This window comes from Sorex araneus, chromosome X (genome assembly GCF_027595985.1).
Source record: "Sorex araneus isolate mSorAra2 chromosome X, mSorAra2.pri, whole genome shotgun sequence".
Classification (NCBI taxonomy): domain Eukaryota; kingdom Metazoa; phylum Chordata; class Mammalia; order Eulipotyphla; family Soricidae; genus Sorex; species Sorex araneus.
This window is the reverse complement of record NC_073313.1, coordinates 53,040,709-53,062,349: the sequence shown is the minus strand read 5'-3', so window position 1 is coordinate 53,062,349 and position 21,641 is coordinate 53,040,709.

Below are 21,641 nucleotides of genomic sequence, written 5' to 3'. Positions count from 1 at the left end.
AGTAGGGTGTTTGCCTTGCACACGACCAACCTGGGTTCAATTCCTCCGTCACTCTCAGAGAGCCCGGCAAGCTACCGAGAGTATCCTGTCCGCACAAAAGAGCCTGGCAAGCTACCCATGGCATATCTGATATGCCAAAAACAGTAACAACAAGTCTCACAATGGAGACGTTACTGGTGCCCGCTCGAGCAAATTGATAAACAATGGGACAACAGTGCTACAGTGCTACAATGCTATTTTTTTCCTTTTGGGTCACACCTGGTGATGCACAGGGGTTATTTCTGGCTCTGCACTAAGGAATTACTCCTAGCAGTGCTCAGGGGACCATACAGGATGCTGGGAATCGAACCCAGGTCAGCCATGTGCAAGGCAAATGCCCTACCCACTGTACTATCTCTCCAGTCCTGACTTTACCTTTTCTAACAGCTGCATAGTATTCCACTATATAGATGTACCATGGTGCCTGTTCTTGGACACTCAGTTTGTTTCCAGATTCTGGCTAGTGTTTACAGTGCTGCAATGATCATAGAAGTGCAGATGTCATTTCTACTGTGCCTTTTGTACCCGCAGGACATATTCCCAGAAAGGGATATTTCTGGATCATAAGGAAGCTCTATTTCTAGTTTTTTGAAGAATGACCATACTGTTTTCCAAAAAGACAATGAATGAGAATCTTTTTCTCCCTGCATCTGTGCCAGCACTGGTTGTCCTTTTTTTTTGTTTTTTTTTATATGTGCCAGTCTCTGTAGTGTAAGATGATATCTCATTGTTGTTTTGATTTGCATCTCTCTAGTGATTAATGATGTAGAGCATTTATCATGTGTCTTTTCTATATGGTTTTCTAAACAGTTCCAGGTGTGACTCTTGAGCACAGAGTAAGGAATAGCTCTGAGCACTACCAGATATAAACCAAGTACCACCAAATATATCCTATTTACAATAATATAAAAATACTCACATATCTAGGAATAAATTTAGCAAAAGAGGTGAAGGATTTATTTAGTAAAAACTATCAATTACTTCCGAAAGAAATAAGATATGAGAAATTGGAAAAATGTTCATATATTCCTTTTTCATGGATTAAAATAATAAACATCATTAAAATTACCATCTTCCCCAAAATAATTTATAGATTCAATGCAATCCCTACCAAAATTCCCATGGTATTTCCTAAGAACACTGAAATATTTATTTCTGAAATCTGTATGGAACCATAAAATCCCCTTAACAGCCAAAACAATCCAGAGGGAAAAAATATAAGAATCATTGCATTCCCAGAATAAATTTTACTACAAATCGATATTAGTCAAAACTGCGTAGTACCGGAGCAAAGAGAAACCCTCAGATCAATGGAACAAAATTGAGAGCACAGAAATAAACCTTCAGATGCACAGACAGTTAATTTATGACAAAGTGGCTAGGTACATAAACAGAACAAGGAGAACCTCTTCAATAAATGGTGTTTGAAAAGCTGATAGCCATGTGCAGAAAATGAAATTAGACTCTAATTCTCATGATGTACACAACGGTTAAATGAAACTGGAATAAATGTCTCAATAACAAACCTGGATCTATAAAATATACTAAGGAAAATATAGCCAGGGCTCCCTAGCCTCAGGGGTTTTTCGAAGATATGACTCAATTGGCAAAGAAAACAAAATCAGAAATAAACAAATAGGATTATAAAACCAAAGAATTTCTGCACTATGGGCCAGAGCAGACAGGACAAGTCCTTGTATATTCTAACTTGGGTTCAAATTCCCACCCCATATGGTCTCCTGAGCCCACCAGGACTGATCCATGAGTGCAAAACAATGAGTAAGCAGTGAGCACTGCCAGTATGGCCCCCAAATGAAAACATAAATAAGAAAAAGAAGAATTTCTGTACTGCAAAAGAATTGAAGCCTAAAATTAAAAGACACTTTATGTACTGGGAGAAAATATTTGCACATCAGACATCAGACACAAGGTTAATATATTAAGTTATAATATGTTAATATTCACTCTGCTCAAGAAAAAATATCTCATCCAAAAATGGGGATAGGAGATAAACAGATATTTCCTCAAGACAGAGTTAACAGGCATATGAAAAAGTACTCATCATCATCAATTATTAGAGAGATGCAAATAATAATGACAAGAGAATATAACCTCACACCAGAAACAATTATTTATATCAGAAATTTCGGAAACAATAAAAGCTGGCAGGTATGTATTGTAAAACAACTCTCATGAACTTTTTAAAAAAATGTTACTGACTCACCATATGAAGTTACAAAGCTTTCAGGTTTAAGTCTCAGTCATACAATGATCAAACACCCATCCCTTCACCAGTGCACATGTTCTACCACCAAAAGCTCCAGTATACCTGCCATCACACCCCCACCCCCTCCTGCCTGTGTGGCTGATGATTTTCACTTTACTTTATATTTCTTTGATTGCATTCAATATTTCAACAGAAACTCACTATTATTATTTGTAATTTTCCCCCAACAATCAGACGTGCCGAAAAGGCATCATTTGATAATTTGTTTTCCATTGCTAAGAATGAAGAGCATATGAGGTTGTGCGGCCGCTATTGCGCTATTGAATTTCCGGTATTTTAATAATTGAGTCCAGAGAAATTTCTGCCAGAAGTCGCATCACTGCAAGCCCGTACTTCTGTTTAGTGGGCCTTATAAGATGGCGGTTGCCACACCGCCAGCCAAAGGAAAGGCTGATAGAGAAAAACCTTTTCCCTCCCAGGACAGCATGGGGCCATAGCTTAGTTCACAGTCTAGAGGCATTTCTGCAAGGAGCCGCTGGGTGCTGAAAGTAGTTAGTGGGCCTCCAGGATCATGGGCGTTCAGGAACAGAGGAGCCATTCGTGTACGGCTGCTCAGGGTCACATCTGGGCAGAGAGCGGCTCTCATGCACTTTTGGTGGCAATGTTCCTTGGTTAAGCCTCTTTGAAAAGTGGAAACTTCGCAAAAAAATTGAAACAAATTTCCACATAATCCTGCAATTCTATTCCTGTGAACCTACTGTAGGGTAACATTGGTTTGTCCTTTCTCCTTGCTACAGAGAGGTTAGGTTTTTTAGGTGATACCAATCATAGTGCTCCTGAAGCACCCCCATTCCTCTGTGTTTATTGTAATGCAGCTCTAAACATTGTCAGATATCATTGGTATGTCCCGTTTCCCTTGCCACAGGGAGCTCAGATTTATGACAGTGCTCCTGAGGCACATCCATTCCACTGTATTTATCTGTAAACTCCTCTCAAAGCTCTCTTCCCCAACTGGTATACCACCTTTTTCCCCGAATCAGACTCTGTTAACTGGTTAAGGTCAGATACCTCAAAAATCTATGATTTTATATGTATGAGTGAAATACTGCCTTTCTTCTGTCCTTATGTCTTTTGAATTGTTTACTTTAAAGCAATGTCCGTTTGTATGGACAAAGGAAAACAGTTAATATCGTGCTTTTGTAACTTGGGAGTAAATTGTCTCTGAACAGTATGAACTCCGGGGCATCTGCTTCCTCGACTTAAGCTTCAGTTGCCCTTAGTTCCTAGCACCCCAAAAGCAGAGTCCTGATGAGGGACTGAATGGACCCAGGGCAAGCTGTGAGCTACCCTGGCATTGGAATGGGCTAGGCCAAAGCGCTATGATACTCAACTATCAGTTGAGAGAATGGTCATGGACAATTGCTGTCATGATCCAAAAGTAAAGACAAGATTAGGACCCTGCTAGGTATAGAAAAGACTAATCTGGCCTGAGCACTGTAGTCTGAGATTGAGATGACCCCAGGAGAGCAATTCTATAAGCTTAATGTATCTCTTACTCTGTCCATACAAAATGATTATTATTATGAATGCATATATGTTTGTTGGACAAGGAGAGGAGAAACACACCCATGGGATTCCGCTCTTGGGTCGGTTGTCCTGCTGAATGAGTATATGTCCTAGAATAAGCATTCCCTGAGAGAAAGACTTTACCCCTATTGATTGTGACCACCTATGTGTAAACCCCAACCCCTCATGTTTGTGATTTAACTAGGCTGTAAGAGTGGGCTGGGGAATCCAGAGCCAGAAGGAGAATGACAGAGCGAGAAAGAGAATGAAAGGGGATTGAGAAGGAGAATGAAGTAGCATTGGGGAGGAAGCAGCAGGAGGAGTATCAGAGGAGAGTAGGAATGGGAATGGAATAAACTGCAATTGACACCAACCAGCCTGGCCCTCGTTCCTTCCTTTGCCTGCCCATCTCCATCAACTTCCCTGGGGTGGGGGAAGCGGCGTGAGACTGCCGAACACAAGCAGCAGTAGAGAGAGAGAGCCGCCATGTGTGGCCCGTTGGATTTTATTTTTAGTAAATACAACACCTACCACAAGAACACAGAAATATTCATTCAAAATGACACATGCACACCTATGTTCATCACTTGTTATTTACAATTATCATAGTCCTAATCTATCCCAAGTGTCGAACATTAGATGAGGATAAAGAAGTTGTGGTGTGCAAAAAGAATGAAAAACGCCCATTCAGGTTATCGGCCAGTGTTAGGGCTCCTTCCCGGAGCTGCGATTCTAACCAGACCCCAGGACGGCCGGTTTTCATCCTTGATCTCTGGGGGACAGGAAATGAGGTACACCGCACGTGCACATCAAGCTGCAACGTTCCGGAAACCCTCTGTTCATCCCATTCAGGTATCGGCCCGTGTCAGGGCTCCTTCCCAGAGCCACGGCTGCATTATTCTTCCCCCTCCATATCCGATAAGAACCAGAAGTTACCCTCTTAGTTGGAACTTTCACTATATTAGTTTAACCACCAGAAACACATTAGCCAATAACTCATTAAGACCACCTCAATTAATAAATGGATCATAGGCAGAATAGTAACAGTGAGCGTGAAGGGCTAAACCATATAGGTCACAATGGTAAAGCAATATAGAAACCCACCAAGCTTATTTATTGAAGAGGCTAGCCCAGAAGACCCCAAAAGCAATGAAGTGCTAGATAACCCCTCTGACAAAGAATTTAGAAGGGAGCTACTGAGGATGCTTAGGGAGCTAAAAGAAACAATGGAAAGCAATGCCAATAAAATACAAGAGGATTTTAAGGTAGAAATGTGGAAAATGCAAACAAAATTACAAACGGAAATGTCAGACCTGAAAAACCTGGTAGGCAAATTAAAAAACTCACTGGAAGGCATCAGCAGCAGAGTAACAGCTGCCGAGGACAGAATCCGAGGACACTGCAGAGGACAGTGAGCTCCAAGATGAAGTCCAGAGACTCTCTAGAAAAGAATAGAAAATGGAAAAGAGACTGACAATCCGGGAACAGATGGCAAGAGAAGTTTGTGATGAAGCCGAAGAGTAATAATAAGAATTATTGGAGTCCCAGAGGGACAGGAAGAAAAGCCTGATGAAGAAGAAACTGTCAAAGACATCATTGCTACGATGTTCCCAGAGCTGAAGAAAACATGAGACCACATTCAGGAGGTCCAAAGGGTACCAGCTAGAAGAAATCCAAATGAAAATACCCCAAGACACATCCTGATCAAAATGACCAAAACCTTAGATAGAGACAAAATCCTGAAAGCAGCTAGATCAAAGAAAGAAATTCCTATAAAGGAGCATCCTTAAGATTTACAGCCGAGGAGCTGGAGTGATAGCACAGTGGGTAGGGCAATTGCCTTGCACACAATCGACTCAGGCTCGAATCCCAGCATCCCACATAGTCCCCTGAGCACCACCAGGGGTAATTCCTGAATACATGAGCCAGGAGTGACCCCTGTGCATCACCGGGTGTGACACAAAAAATAAAAATAAAAAAGAAAAGATTTACAGCTGAGGCAGGTTAGTGAACCGAAACGGGCGCCATCTCCTCTGCGCCTGCACCTTCCCCCACACCCGCGCCATCTCCTCTCGGACCCTGAATCCCACCCTGCCTGAGCACCGCCCATCTACCCCTTCACCACCCTCCAGCGCCTCCTCAGTCACATTGCCTTAGTGGGCGTGGCTTCAACAGAAGTGAGCGTGGTCTCATTTTGAGCCTGCCAATGCTCATGCAGCCACACATATTTTCCAAATACCAAGCAATTTGTCGTTACATCTCAGTGTTCATCACCTGTGTCCCTGAGTATCATCTTAGCTATCCCAAAAATAGTTCACCAACAGGATGCTAGCTAATTCCAATTTCTCAATATTACCAATGAATATAAGCAGCTCTTCAAGCCAAAGGTAAAGGAGCCTATTCTCAAAAGCATCATTTGAAGCCTCACGTAAAGAATAGAGGAACATCAGAGAGGGACATGTTCTTGAGGGGGTACAAAAGAAATTGACCACCACTGACCAAGCCCATTCAGAATTCCTTTTCGCAACCAGAGGTGAACTTGAAGGTCCCTCTTTCATACCACCACAACAATATGAAGAAACAGCACAAACCCCCACCACAAGGAGAGGACGATTGAAAGGAGTCCAGAAGCCTCAATAGATGTTTCCTACAAACTTGAGCTCTCCGATAAAGAATTCAGAGTTGAAATCCTGAATATGTTCAATGAAGTCAATGGAAAGATTGACAAGTTAAAGGAGGACCTGACAGAAACGATACAACAGACAGCCAGGAAATTACGGGAAGAAATGAGAGCAGAAATAAAAAAGCTACAAAAGGAATGTCACAAATAAAGGATTCAGTAGATAAATTAAAAACTCAGTGGGTGCCCTCAACAATAGAATGGATACAGCAGAAGACAGAATCATTGAGCTCGAAAGTGAAATTCAAGAAGCCTACAGGCAACAACAAACAATGGGAAGAGACGTCAAAATAGCTCTAGGGAGAATCAGAGTCCTAGGGGATGATTTCAACATTAGAATCATCGGAGTACCAGAAGGACAGGGAAGCAACCACAATGAAAAAGCCACAGTCAAAAATATCATTGCTGGGACCCTCTGCGCCTAAAGACTTTGATTCCAGAGATCTAACACATTCGGGCATCCAGCGCTGCATCTAATAGCAATGCACTGGGACTGCGAACTGGGCTACAACTCTGTGCTGCCAGGGGGTGGATTTTTTTTCCTCCCCACCCTGTCTTCCTGCACGGAAAACGGTGGGCTGGCGGCACCCACGTGGCAAACGACATCTTCTACGGCTCCAAACCCAGAGATATTCGGTTTTTACTTTTGGGGCTCCCAGGAACTCATGGGAAGGGTGCGTAACTGGCACGCCCTCGGCCCAGATAAATCCGGAGCCGCTGAGCGTGAAGCGGACCCTCTGCGCCTAAAGACTTTGATTCCAGAGACTTCTTACAGCAATGCACTGGGACTGTGAGCTGGGCTATGTAATTTCTAGCAGAATTTTCCCTGGACTTTATACAGAAATCCAAAACCGCGCGGCCACGGCCGCGCAACTTAACATTTATAATTGTCAGCAATGTGAAACGGTTCCTTTTGAACAGGTCTGACTTGGGGGGGGAACTCCAAATAATAACAGTAAGTTTTTGTTGAAATATTGAAGGTTATTAATGTAGTAGCCACCTCTCTGGACTGTGAACTAAGCAAAAGCCCCACGCTGGCCGACGCGGCGTGGCGTACACCATACTATGAGGCGCGGGAAGGGGGATGAGGGGGGGGGAAGGGAAAAGGAAAAAGGAAAAAAAAAGAGAGAGTTATGTACTTGTAGCAGTGGGGCTACATATCTCTTCATTTCCAGCAATGGAAAACTAATTATCAAATGTAGTAGGTCTGTCTCTCTTGGGTGGAAACTCCAACAACTATAGTGAGTTTTATGTTGAATTATGGAATGTAATCAAGGTAAAGAAAAAAATGAAGTGAAATTCATTAGTTATACAGTAGGGGGTAGGGGGTGGGGGCGGGGGGTATACTGGGGTTTTTGGTGGTGGAATATGGGCACTGGTGAAGGGATGCGTGTTTGAATATTGTATAACTGAGACATAAACCTGAGAACTTTGTAACTTTCCACATGGTGATTTAATAAAAAGTTAAAAAAATAATAAAATAAAATCTAAAAAAAATATATCATTGCTGAAAAAGGTATAGTAGAGATAACATCTGCATTTCCATGTTCATTGCCGCTCTGTTTACAATAGCCACAATATGGAAAAAACCAGAGTGCCCTAAAACAGATGATTGGCTAAAGAAATTCTGGTACATCTACACAATGGAATACTATGTAGCCGTCAGAAAACATGAAGTCATGAAATTTGCATATAAGTGGATCAACATGGAAAGTATCATGCTGAGTGAAATGAGTCAGAAAGAAAGAGACAGACATAGAAAGATCGCACTCATATGTGGAATATAAAGTAGCTGAGAGATACAAGCTCACAATGTTGCAATTTCTGGCAGATATTTCTCTGGACTTAGTTACTAAAATACTGAAATACAGAAATCCAAAACTGTGCGGCTGCTAGTGCGGCCTCCTGACCTCATATCTCTTCATTCTCAGCAATGGAAAACAACCTACCAAATGCTTTCTTTTCAGCAGGTCGACTTTAGGGGGGAGGAACTCCAAATCAATAATAGTGAATTTTTTGTTGAAATATTGAATGTAATCAAAGTAAAGTGAAAGTAAATTGAAAAAAAATATATCATTGCTGAAAATTTCCCAGAGCTGGAGAATGCAGACATCCAGATTCAAGGAGCCTGAAGGGTGCCAGCTAAAAGAGACCCTAACAGAAAAACTCCAAGACATATCATAAATTAGGATGATAGACGTCATGGATAGAAACACAATACTGCAAGCAGCAAGGTTGAAGAAGGAAATCACATACAAAGGAGCACCCCTTGATTCACAGCAGACCTATTCGAGGAAACCCTCAAAGCCCAAAGACAGTGGTGGGATATAGTGAAAAAACTCAATGAAATGAACGCTTCATCAAGAATACTTTATCTGGCCAAAATCTCATTCAAACTCGAAGGAATGATACACTATTTTGCAGATAAACAACAACTCAGGAACTTCATAGACTCAAAACCAAACCTAAAAGAATAACTAACGGGTCTACTGTAAGACAAGGAAAACCCCTACAAGCACAACAAACCCTTACAGAAAGATAGCAAAAAACGCCATGACAATAATCTCTCTCAATGTCAATGGACTTAATTCACCAATTAAGAGACACAGAATGGCAAAATGGATTCAGAACCTGAAACCAATATTCTGCTGCCTGCAAGAAACACATCTGAATAGCCAGAACAAGCACAGACTCAAAGTCAAAGGATGGAAAACAATCCTGCAAGCAAACAACTCCCTCAAAAAAGCTGGGGTGACCTTACTCGTATCGGACGACATAGACTTCAGGTTGAAAATGATTAGAAAGGATAGTGAAGGCCATTTATTATTAATCAAGGGATATGTGCAGCAGGAAGAAATCACACTCCTAAATGTGTATGCACCCAATGAGGGACCAGCTATCTACCTACAACAGCTGCTAACAGACCTTAAGAAGGACATTGAGGGGCTGGAGCGATAGCACAGCGGGTAGGGCGTTTGCCTTGCATGCGGCCGACCCGGGTTCGATTCCCAGCATCCCATATGGTCCCCTGAGCACCGCCAGGGGTAATTCCTGAGTGCAGAGCCAGGAGTAACCCCTGTGCATCGCCGGGTGTGACTCAAAAAAAAAAAAGAAGGACATTGAGAGCAACACAATAGTAGCTGGAGACTTCAACACCACCCTATCACCGCTGGACAGATCAAGAAGATTAAAACTCACCAAGGAAATACTGGCTTTCAAGGAATAAATAGAAGAGAGAGGATTAATAGATTTATAAGGGGCTTTATATCCCAAAAAATAGGAATACACATTCTTTTCCAGTGCACATGGAACATTTTCCAGAATAGACCATGCACTGGGCCATACAACATACCTCAACAGAATCAGCAAGATAGACATTGTACCAGCTATCTTTTCAGACCATGATGCACTGAATATAGAAGTTAATCATGTACAGATACAGAAAACCAAATAAAACACCTGGAAATTAAACAACTCGATGTTGAACAATGAGTAGGTCAGGAAGGAAACCAAAGAAGAAATCAAAAGGTACCTGGAAACAAATGAGAATGAAGACACAGCTACCAGAACCTGTGGGACGAAGCTAAAGCCATATTAAGGAGAAAATTTATAGCTCTGCAAGCATTTCTCAGGAAGGAAGAAAGGGCCCACATAAATAACTTGACTTCACAGCTCAAGACCTTAGAAAAGGACCAAACAAAGGTGCCCAAACCAGGCAGAAGGAAAGAAATAATAAAACAGAACAGAAATCAACGACATGGAAACCCAAAAGGCAATCCAAAAGATCAATGAAACCAAGAGCTGGTTCTTCAAGAAAATAAACAAGATTGATAAACCACTAGCAAGATTCACAAAATAATAAATTCACAAGATTCACTAGAAAGAGAGAAAGAACCCTTACAAGCCAAATCAGAAATGAAAAGGGGACATCACAACAGAAACCAAAGAAATTCAAAAGATCATCAGAGACTACTTTGAAAAACTGTATGCCACGAAACAAGAGAACCTAAGAAGAAATAGATAAATTCCTGGATTCCTATAATCTCCCAAGGCTGAACCAAGAAGACCTGGAGTACCTGAATAGTCCTATTAATATCAAAGAAATTGAAACTGTAATCAAAAGTCTTCCCAAAAACAAAAGCCCAGGTTTAGACAGATTCACTACTGAATTCTTCCAAACATTTAAAGAGGACCTATTGCCAGTTATTCTCAAGCTTTTCCAGGAAATTGAAGAAACAGAAATCCTCCCAAACTGTTTCTATGAGGCTCATATCTCCCTAATACCAAAAGCAAACAAAGACACCACAAAAAAGAAAACTACAGGCCAATATCCCTGATGAACACAGATGCAAATCCTAGCCTCAGTGAAAACTCTGGTGGTTACTAAAGGGACAGGAGTAGGTAGCAGGAATAGGTAGATGAGGTTTTTTGTTAATTGGATGGCACTAGAACCTTGATGCGGGATGTTCTATAAGTCCTTTACACTCACAGAGGTGGTAACATATGTCCCATGAAATTCTATAGGATTTTAAACCAATAATACATTAATAAAGAAAAGGAGGAAATCAATGTACATAATATAATAAAAGGTTTAATAATATAACAATAAAAGGTGTAATCAATACACATATGCACACACAAGAAAACTATTAGAGCTTTAAAATAAAGCTCAGTTGGAGGAATTGTTCAGGATGGGAAATGTATGCTGAAAGTAGATAAAGGACCAAACATGATAACCTCTCAGTATCTGTACTGCAGACCATAATACCCAAAAATAGAGAGAGAGTATGGGGGAAATTGTCTGCCATGGGGGCAAGGGGAGAGTTGAAAGAGGGGGATGGTATACTGGGGACACTGGTGGTGGAGAATGTGCACTGGTAGAGGGATAGGTGTTTGATCAATGTATGACTGAAACTCAAATATGAAAGCTTGTAACAGTATCTCATGGTGATTCAATAATAAAAAATAAAATAAAAATAAACAAAAATAAAATCAAGCTCAACAGTTTTTATATAATAAGGGACACTGTGCAAATAAAATGTGAAAAAAGCAATTATACTTCTTTTGGTAAGTCCTCTTATAAAATGAACAAATTCCTGGAAATAAATTTACCAAAAGAAATGCAAATTTGTACATTGAAAGGCATAAAATAACACAGAAATCAAGGAACTATATAAATGTAAAGATACACATTAATTGAAATACTTAATACTTAAGTATTTCAATTAATTATTAAGTATTATAAAATACTTAATACCATTAAAATAATCCTCAACTTGATGTATGAAATAAATGCAATTAATTACAAAATTATGTGTATAAAGTTTTTATAGCCAGTCTGAGAATGCTACCATTTGAACTTGCTAGCAAGGTTACTTGGTTAGAATCAGAGAACTTAATTTGAGGAGGGCTATCACTATCCCATACATTATTATGGAATTTCACATGCTTAGCTTCATACTTCTATAGGTATTATCACTCCTATCACCAAAAGTCCTGTAACATTACATCACTAAAAAGACTTCACATTCCTCTCACAACCCTCTGATACCCGTTTTTAAGCACCATAATTTTTACCAAGTCTTTGACCTACTTTTCATTCTTAATACAAACTATATGTACCCAGCAGTGCTCAGAGGGTACTCCTAGCTCACTGCTTGGGGCAGGTGGTATTCTCTTTGTTGAGCTACAGGGACCTTATGGTGCCAGGGATAAAACCAGGTCCCACTTCATACAAAGCATGCATTCCAGCCCATTGAAGTTATCTCTCCAGGCCTGAGCTGTATTACTTGAAATGGGAAAATTATACAGTACTTGAATTAATTTAAGTAAAGTTGTTATAAAAATAGTAGTAGTTAATAAAATATATTTGTACTTTAAATGTATTCTTTTAAAAGAGTGTAAAGGGAAATCTCAACAAAACCAGTTACTAAGTGTTTGCTATAAGCCAAGCAGTTTGAAGCAGGGTAGTCCAAACTTCTTGGCCATGATCACGGGCTTGAGCATATCAATTCTTGAGAAATCATTACCATTAATTTCCTTTCATTTTTCTTGCAATCTAACTGTGCAACTTGACATATTTGTTTCAAGTATACACATTTATTTTGAACTATAAAAATATTCTTTATGGAGCAAGAGAACAAAAGGGAATGCCCTGCCACAGAGGTGGGGTTGGGTGGGGGGGGTAGGGTGGGAGGGATACTGGGAACATTGGTGGAGGAGAATGGGCACTGGTGGAGGGATGTAAACAAAACACAAACGTGAAAGTTCATAAGTTTGTACCTATACTTCATGGTGATTCACTAATAAAAATTTAAAAAATATATTCTTTATGTCTTTCTAATATATACAAATCTAGTATTATCCCTCAGAGAGCAAATGAAAATTAAATGAGCAAAACATAGTTATACTCCTCAAACATCTCTGTATTTGAAAGACATAGTTTACATTCAAATAACTACAAACAAAGCAGAACTGCCAAGGCAGATAAATATAAAATGTCTAATAATTTCAGAGGACACATACTGTTGAGTACGCTACTACTATCAACACAACAACTATGCCATAATCACACAACTTAATCACGACTAGTTACTGAGTGCCTGAACACATGAGCCTCTGTTACGTTTTTATGCAGAGTCACCGCTTTCCTTGAACCTATGCACACACTTACAATGGAGCTATTACGGAACATCTATCAATAAACCTACACCAAAAATACGGGTGAGAAGCAATTCTATCAGGGAAAAAAAATCTTCCTTTAAATTTGAGGGCCATCACAAAAGGATTGCAATAGAAAGTTGCTCTTTAGCAAAACAAGGTATGTACCCAGCAGTGCTCAGAGGGTACTTGGCTTCCATTGGCTACACAAATTCTCCATTACCCCACTACCATTTTGATTTGATAACAAGTCCATAGTGCAGCCGCTTGTCTTGCATGCTGCTGACGCAGGTTCGATCCCCAGCATCCCATATGGTCTCCTGAGGATCAACAGGAGTGCTTCCTGAGTGCTGAGCCACGAGTAATCTCTGAGCATTACTGGGAGTGGCCCTCAAAAAACAGAAACAAACCAACAAAATATACAGATGACTCAGACTGGCCCCTATATAACAAAACTGAAAAAAACGCGATTTTGACATCACTAAGACCACTAGTTCCCCGTCCCGCATTTCCCCCAACCTGTTCCTTCTATTTCCAGCAGCCCAGGACCCCCTATTCCCTGCCCTGTGCCAACCACAGAATGGTGGAGTGGGGTGGGCTTACAAGTATTAGGCAGGCAGCAAAACGACAAAGCCGAAGATTCCGCCATTTTCATTACTGTTCGCAGTCACTAAAAACGTTACGACTCCTTAAAAGGAAGCGACGCGGCCTGAGAGAATGCCTACAAGAATGCTGAGGAGCCTGAAAATCTGGAGACCCCTATAATTCCTTTCTCCCCTGGAGTTTCTTAAAATATTTATTCATTAACACACTACTTGAAGGGCCCAACACAAAAAAACTGCCACCAACTAGTACTATATTCAAGAACTCTGTATAAAAAATTCTGTCACAATCATCCCGTTGCTCATCGATTCGCTCCAGCGAGCACCAATAAGTGTCCCGTGTGAGACTTGTTACTGTTTTTGGCATATCGAATATGCCACGGGGGGCTCTGCCGCGCGGGCGCGATACTCTCGGTCGCTCGCCGGGCTCTCGAGAGGGGCGGAGGAATCGACGCGGGTAGGCCGCGCGCAAGGCCAACGCCCCACCCGCTGCGCTATCGCAGTTTATTGGGTTTGAGCAAAGGAGAAATCATTTTAAACAGCTTGTTCTGAGTCACAACCCAGGTCTAAAAAAGGATATAGTTCTCTATAGAAGGAAAAGTCTCTTTTAATACCTAGAACAAGAATAAGCTGTGCCTTCGAAAACACGCGTGAAGCATTTTGAAATAAATTCACAAAATTTCGCGCAATACCCAGCCGCAAACTGAACGAACACACAGATCAAAACCAGCCTAAACAAAAAAGAACCAATGGAAATCGAAAGACAGGTAAAAGGGGAAATAAGAAGGTACTAACCCGTCACACCAACTGCCATCAACCAGGATCGTGCGCGTGCCGCTCCGTCACCGACGACTTTCCAACGGACAGAAACCGGAAGTAACCCCCTAAGGTCGACCCTACCATTCTCACCAGCAGGGGGGGATAACAAACCATCATTTTGTTAAATGAGACTTGAGACCACCAGATGGGGCCAAAAGATCAGAGAAGGATAGCATTCTTACCTTTATTTTTTTACAGTGAATTTTCCTTCTAATTATTCAGACTATAAAAGAAGAATGGATGATTTATGCGGAACACATCCATCCGCCTCCCGGGCAATGGAAATGACCAGGGCCTAGCCAAACTACCCTGCCAAATTGGCTTCTCTCTGCTTCATCTAATCCTTAATACGATGAAGGTTAAAATAGTATATATATATATTTCATAAGAGTGTGAAAATTAAATATGACCAATGAATGTGAAACACAGTGTCGGACAAATTGTTAAGCCTTACTCCAGACCTTAGGAACTTGAACGTAGTGCAACGGACATTTTTAACAAGCCCTCCAAGTGATTGAGGCACACTAAAGACAGAGAGCATGTTTGTTCTGTTACAAAGACTACCTACTCAAATAAATAACCAGGTTTGGTTTGGATTTCAAATCATTATTTTACAGATCTTACGGGTATATGCCTGGAATGTGGCAGGTACGATAGAGATAGAAAAACTTCCTTGCAGGTTTTCCATGAAGGAAATCTAGGAATAGGAAAAGCTAATTAACTCTGTAAAACTAGGTATTTTATCTGTCTCGTAAAACATACAGAAAATAAACAAATATTTCATGAAGTCAGAGGAGTGAAATTTCTCAATTATGAGACGAACCTAACAAGAAATAATCAATGTCAAACCCTTCCCTCAAAAAGATCTATTTTCCGTTTTGTTTTGGGGCCACATGGAGCCAGTGATGGCAGGGGAACGAACTATCACAGGACAGAGGATCAGGCCTGGGTGACTTGTCACCTTTATATTATTTTCTTCAAGCTCTAGAATATTCCTTAGCCGCTTACCTAAACCACTGTCCAAAAAGAACCACCATGTCCAATAATCCAATTTTAAAACTATTTTTTTAGTTTTTAAATTGGATTATCAAAATTATAATAGGTTTATAGCTTTTGAATGACCTTTATTTATGTATTCATTCATTTATTTATTTATTTGGGTTTTTGGGTCATATTCAGTGATGCTCAGGGGTAATTCCTGGCTTTGTACTCAGGAATTACTAATGGCAGTGTTCGAGGGACCATATGGGATGCTGAGGACTGAACCTGGGTTTGCTGCATGCAAGGTAAACGCCCACCTGCTAAACTATTTCTTAGCTCCTGAAATCCCTTTATTGTTTTTTATCTTCTATTCACTCGTAGAAGAGGCTGGTATATATTCCTAGTACAGACATTAAAAATACTTAAAAGAAGTAAATATGCAGGAGAGATATTCACAACAGCTGTTTAATTTTCGTTGGAGTATTGTTGCATGAACATGCCCTACGTGACATTGTGTATTATCATGGCCAGAAAAAATTCAGAGGAAAGGAAATGGATCTATTGTTTCATACTAAATGATGCCTGATCACCATTGGCATCACTCCCTATTTTCCAAGTGGACACAATGTCCTGCATAAGCTAAACTTAGCTAAAGGTTTAGTAGAGCTGGTTTGGAAAAATAGTACAACTAGTAAGGTGCTTGACTTGCACACAGCCATGGTTTGATCACTCAGCTTATCTCCGAGTACTGCTATTGTTCATATCACTTTTCTATTCATTCAGTATTTTATATACTACAGATAAATTAGATCATCCTGTTTGTCTTTCTTCTTCTGGTTTACTCCACTCAGCATGATATCTTCCATTTCCAACCAGGTTGCACCAAATTGCATGATTTTATTATTCCTTGCTGCTGCAGAATATCTTGTTGTGTATACATATATACATATATATATAACACATCTTCATAATACATTCATCTGCTTTTGGACACCTAGGCTTCATATCTCAGCCATTGTTCTAATGCAATAATCAATAATGGTGTCTCATTTTCAATGAATGTTTTTATGTCCTGGGGATAGATACCCCAAAGTGGAATTGCTGGGTCATATGGCAGTTTATTAGATAAAGGTTTTACGTCCAGGATATACAAAATACTCACAAAGATTAACCAAAAAAAATTTAAATCCCTATCCTAAAATAGTGAGAGGAAATGAAAAGACACTTCTCAGAGAAAAACAGGCAGTTGCCAGTGGGAACAATAATAAATGCTCAGCATCACCTATCATTCGGGAAATCTAAATCAAGATGACAATGAGATATCATCTCACACTAATGAGAGTGGCCCATATCAAAAATAATAGGATCAATCTGTGTTGGCAGGGATGTGGTGAAAAAGCAATATTCATCCACTGCTGATGGGAATATTGTCTGTGGGAAACAGTGTGGCGAGTCCTCAGTAAACTTAGAACTGCAACTTTCAGTACAAAAAATTACCTACACTTACATTAAAAGATTTCAACAAATATTAGTTTATCTGCTTAATCTACCACCTTTTAAATGTCTGCCTGAGAAAGCTGAAATGGGTAAAAAGAATTTACTATAGTACAGTCAGTAGATAGAGCATTTACCTTGCATGCAAATAACCCGGGTTCAATACCCAGCATCCCTTTTGGTCCCAGAGCCTTCGAGGAGTGATACCTGAATGAAAGGCCAGAAGTAAGCCCTGATCATTTCCAGGTGTGCACAGTCAGGATTATTCCTTAGCATTGTCAGGCGTGGCCCCCAAACAAAACAAAACAAAATAAAATACTTTTTGTTCCAGTCACAACCTGAGCATAGTCCCCTAGCTTCTCTTTTCTTAGAATATTTACTTTAGAAAACTTGTGATTGTAAATCCTTTCTCTGCCCTTTCAAAATGAATCATCTACAACCCAGGTATGTCTTTCTCAAGGACCTAGAACATATTCCTTTGAAATGTAATTATGATAAATGATAGGGTCCTTTACTATGACACCAACTATGAATAACTATGTAAGTCACAGTGCTTTCATAAAACAAAATTTGATGGAATAAAAAAATGGTATGGTCCTTGTCTCCCAATCTCTAAGGAAGTAGATAAAAAGCCTGACTTTAGTAAGTACCATCTAAGCAAACACAGATGCCTTAATAACATCAATAAAGCACCCTCCCCTCACCTTCCTCACAAATTTCCTGTCCAATGCACACCCCAGCATTGTAAAAAGTCTTCTGTCTTTTGTTACATCATTGAACTCTACTCATCTGAAGTTTCTCTCTTCTACAGCAGTAGCTCGAATAAAATTTGTCTTTCCACCTTAAACAAGACCCAGCTCTTTCTCTTAGATACCATGAATTAACAGATCAAAATCGTAAAGCAGGGTTTACATGCCAGTGGGAACAATAATAAATGCTCAATATGACAGAGAAAAGAATAAAGAGAAACAATATACAAAAAAATGTAAATAATATTTTTGTAAAATAATATTTTAATAAAAACCTATAACAATTAAAAAGTAGTATCAAGAATATAAAATGATTATTTATATAAAATTGTAACTCAGTTTTAATCCAGGTGAATGTATTCCCATGCATGAGGCTAAAACAGATATGTGGGAATGGGGGCAAGATAAAATGAGAACAATGAGGTCATTTGGTTGTGAGTTAACATTCCAAACAAACAGCTCAAAGGAAGATATTTATAAGTACAATGGGAAATAAAGGCACTGTAGCTAGAAATCCAGCAGTGGCCACAATATTAAAAGATAAAGATAAGTATAGAATGAATGATTTTATGGTTTGAATAATTGAATAAAGTCTGACATTGCCTAAGAGGATTGACATTTTTTTCTGGTTAATTATGTCTCTTGATAAAAGTTTCAGCTTTTTAGACAACTCAGACACCCACAATTCTAAGACTAGAACCCTCAACTTGTGCTGGAACTACCAATAGCATGACATAAATTATAAGTTCTGTTATAATCTTGCAGTCAATATTTAGGAAATTCTTTTTTTCATTTTATTGAATCACTGTGAGATAGTTATAAGCTTTCATGTTTGGGTTACAATCACACAATGATCAAATATCCATCCCTCCACCAGTGCACATTCCCTACCACCAATATCCCCAGTTTCCCCCCTTTCCCACCCCCCTGCCTCCATGGCAGACAATATTCCCCATACTCTCTTTCTCTACTTTTGGGCATTATGGCTTGCAACACAAACACTGTGAGGTCATCATGTTTGGTCCATTATCTACTTTCAGCACACATCTCCCATCCCGACCAATTCCTCCAGCCATCATTTTCTTAGTGATCTCTTCTCTATCCCATCTGCCTTCTCCCCTCTGCTCATGAAACAGGCTTCCAGCTATGGGTCAATCCTCCTGGCCATTGTGTCTACTGTCCTTGGGTGTCAGCCTCATGTGATGTTATTCTATACTCCACAAATGAGTGCAGTCCTTCTATATCTGTCCCTCTCTTTCTGACTCATTTCACTTAGCATGATACTTTCCATGTCTATCCATTTATAAGCAAATTTCATGACTTCATCTCTCCTAGCAGCTGTGTAGTACTCCATTGTGTAGATGTAGCAAAGTTTCATTAACCAGTCATCTGTTTTAGGGCACTTGGGTTATTTCCAGATTTTGGCTATTGTAAACAGTGCTTTAATTCTTGTGGGTCAAAAAAACAAAGGTGAAATAACTATAGTCAGGCTAGGAGGATCATCTTAGCATGCACATTAATAAGAAAAAAGTCATTTCAAGATTCTAAGTAATAGCCTCTCTAACACCACAAAGGCACGGGTGACATCTTATGGTTATATTTTACTAAAGAGTTATCTTCATGGTGAGGTGAAGCCACAGAAGCTACTAAGTTAGTCTTCAAATTTATGTTTTCATACTTTTATTCTGAATTCCATAAAGGTCTTATATCAGATATTCCCAATCTTATTTGGCCTACTACTTCCATTTCATAAAAACAATACTCAGCACCCCCCCCATATACCTACCCCATTTAAGTGAAAAATAAAAAGAGCATACGATTGTACCCAAGGCTTTACTTCCTCTCAGTCAATCCTTTGCCACCCCCCACAACATTTTGGGAAATACTAACTCTGTTTCTATATAAATCCAAATATCTCTTGACATATAACTTCTAATTTTTAGTATAGAACCCCAAAATAATGAATAATCTAAGATATAAACATACAAATATATTGTACCAAGGCTAGTGGTAATTATATGAAATATGAAAAATATAGACTCTACCAAACTGGTAACATATTCAATTTTTCTGGATGCCTAGAAAAAAGAAGAAACAAAGAAGGTATTAAGGATATGTGAAGGGATGAATTGTGAAACAACAAAGAGTAGGAGTAATGTGTAAGGAGGATCAATTTACTAGTGGAAAATATGTTACTATAACATTGGTCATGGATGTGATGTAGTATAAGACTTATTGAAGCTATCTATATTTAGGAACTTTGTTTTATAAACTATTGGTAAATGAAGGTTTTAAAAGAAATGTGTAATGGAATACTATGCAGCTGTAAAGAATGATGAAACCATGCAATTCGCTTCAACCAGGGTGGAACTAGAATATATGTTAAATGAAGTAAGCCATAAGAAGGATAAACACAGGATGATATCACTTACACAGAATAACCAGATGATTAAATGTAATGTTTTAAAGGGGCTTTGCCTAGATAACGCTTGCCCTCAGAGAATACAAAAAAAACGGAAAAGAAATTGAATGCCAGGAGGAGAAGAGATAGATGAATAGCAGCTGGAGCAAGGGGCAAGAGGATTCAGTTACACTGTTGGTGTTAAGAAATGACAGATAAATTCAACAACACTGAATCATGAAACCCAAATTTTAACAATCAAACTGCCTTCAAGATGGATGACTCTGGGAACACTGGTAGAGGGAAGTTGACACTGGTTTTGGGATAGGTGCAGGGACATTGTCTAAAAATCAACTATGAATAACTATGTAAATCATACAGCTTTAAAATGTTTAAAATGTTTAAAAACATTAAAAAATGTTTTTTAAAAAAGATATCTGTTTCTATAGACTGAAGAGATAATACAGAGATGAGGTATTTATCTTGCTTGTAGCCAACCCTGGTTCTATTCTCAATTCCACATATGTTCCTCTGAGCACAACCAGGGGTTATCCCCAAGTACAGAGCAAGAAAGGGGGGAAAGTGTGTTTTCCTAAAAAGAACAGAAAGTGTTCTATAATTGACAATGATAAGTGCTTTTGAAGTTAAGCACTACTGAGTCAGGCAGCCTGCAGCCTGCCACACATTTACTAAAGTTGCTAAGTTTGAGGCATTATGACCCAACAAACTCTGCTGTCATACTCACAGTCAAATTGAGGAGGGTAAAGCCTGGCCCTTCAGTCTCATCCAACAGCTGACTGGGGTGGGCAGCCAGTTACAGGTGCCCAAGAACTTGGCACTGCCCAGTTCCATCTAAAGGGGCACATATCCCCTCTGAGTGGCACAATTTCAGCCAAAAGCCTGAAATAACTTCATTATCAAGGTATTGAATTTATACATTTTATATTTTACAGTTACTTAAGGTCTGGATTGAGACTATATCCAAATATAGTCTCAGTCTAAATAACCTTTTTGCCTCCTTTTTTTCCAGGCTATTAATAATTCTTCTTAAGGTATGAGGAGCCTTTTTCTAAAATCTTTTCATTGATTTATAGAAACTCTTGAAAGGAGAGCCTAAAACAATCTTGGGGGTTGATTAAGGGAATGAATATATTATTATCATGTGAAATGACAGTCATAAAAGTATAATTATTATAAAAATGTATGTAAGAGATGAGGGGGACTTGGAAAATGAGAGAGTGGAAGTTAGGAAGTGGAAGGAAAAGGGTGACTGGGGAGGTAAAAAAAGGGGGGGAGGGAGACTGATTTGTAAAGCTAGGGGATAAAGTCTAAATTTTGAAGGAATTTTGGGGAGAAGATTATTCAATAGCCTCAAATAGTTGCAACAAAAAGAGTGTTTTATTTTTAAAAAGAAATAAAATTC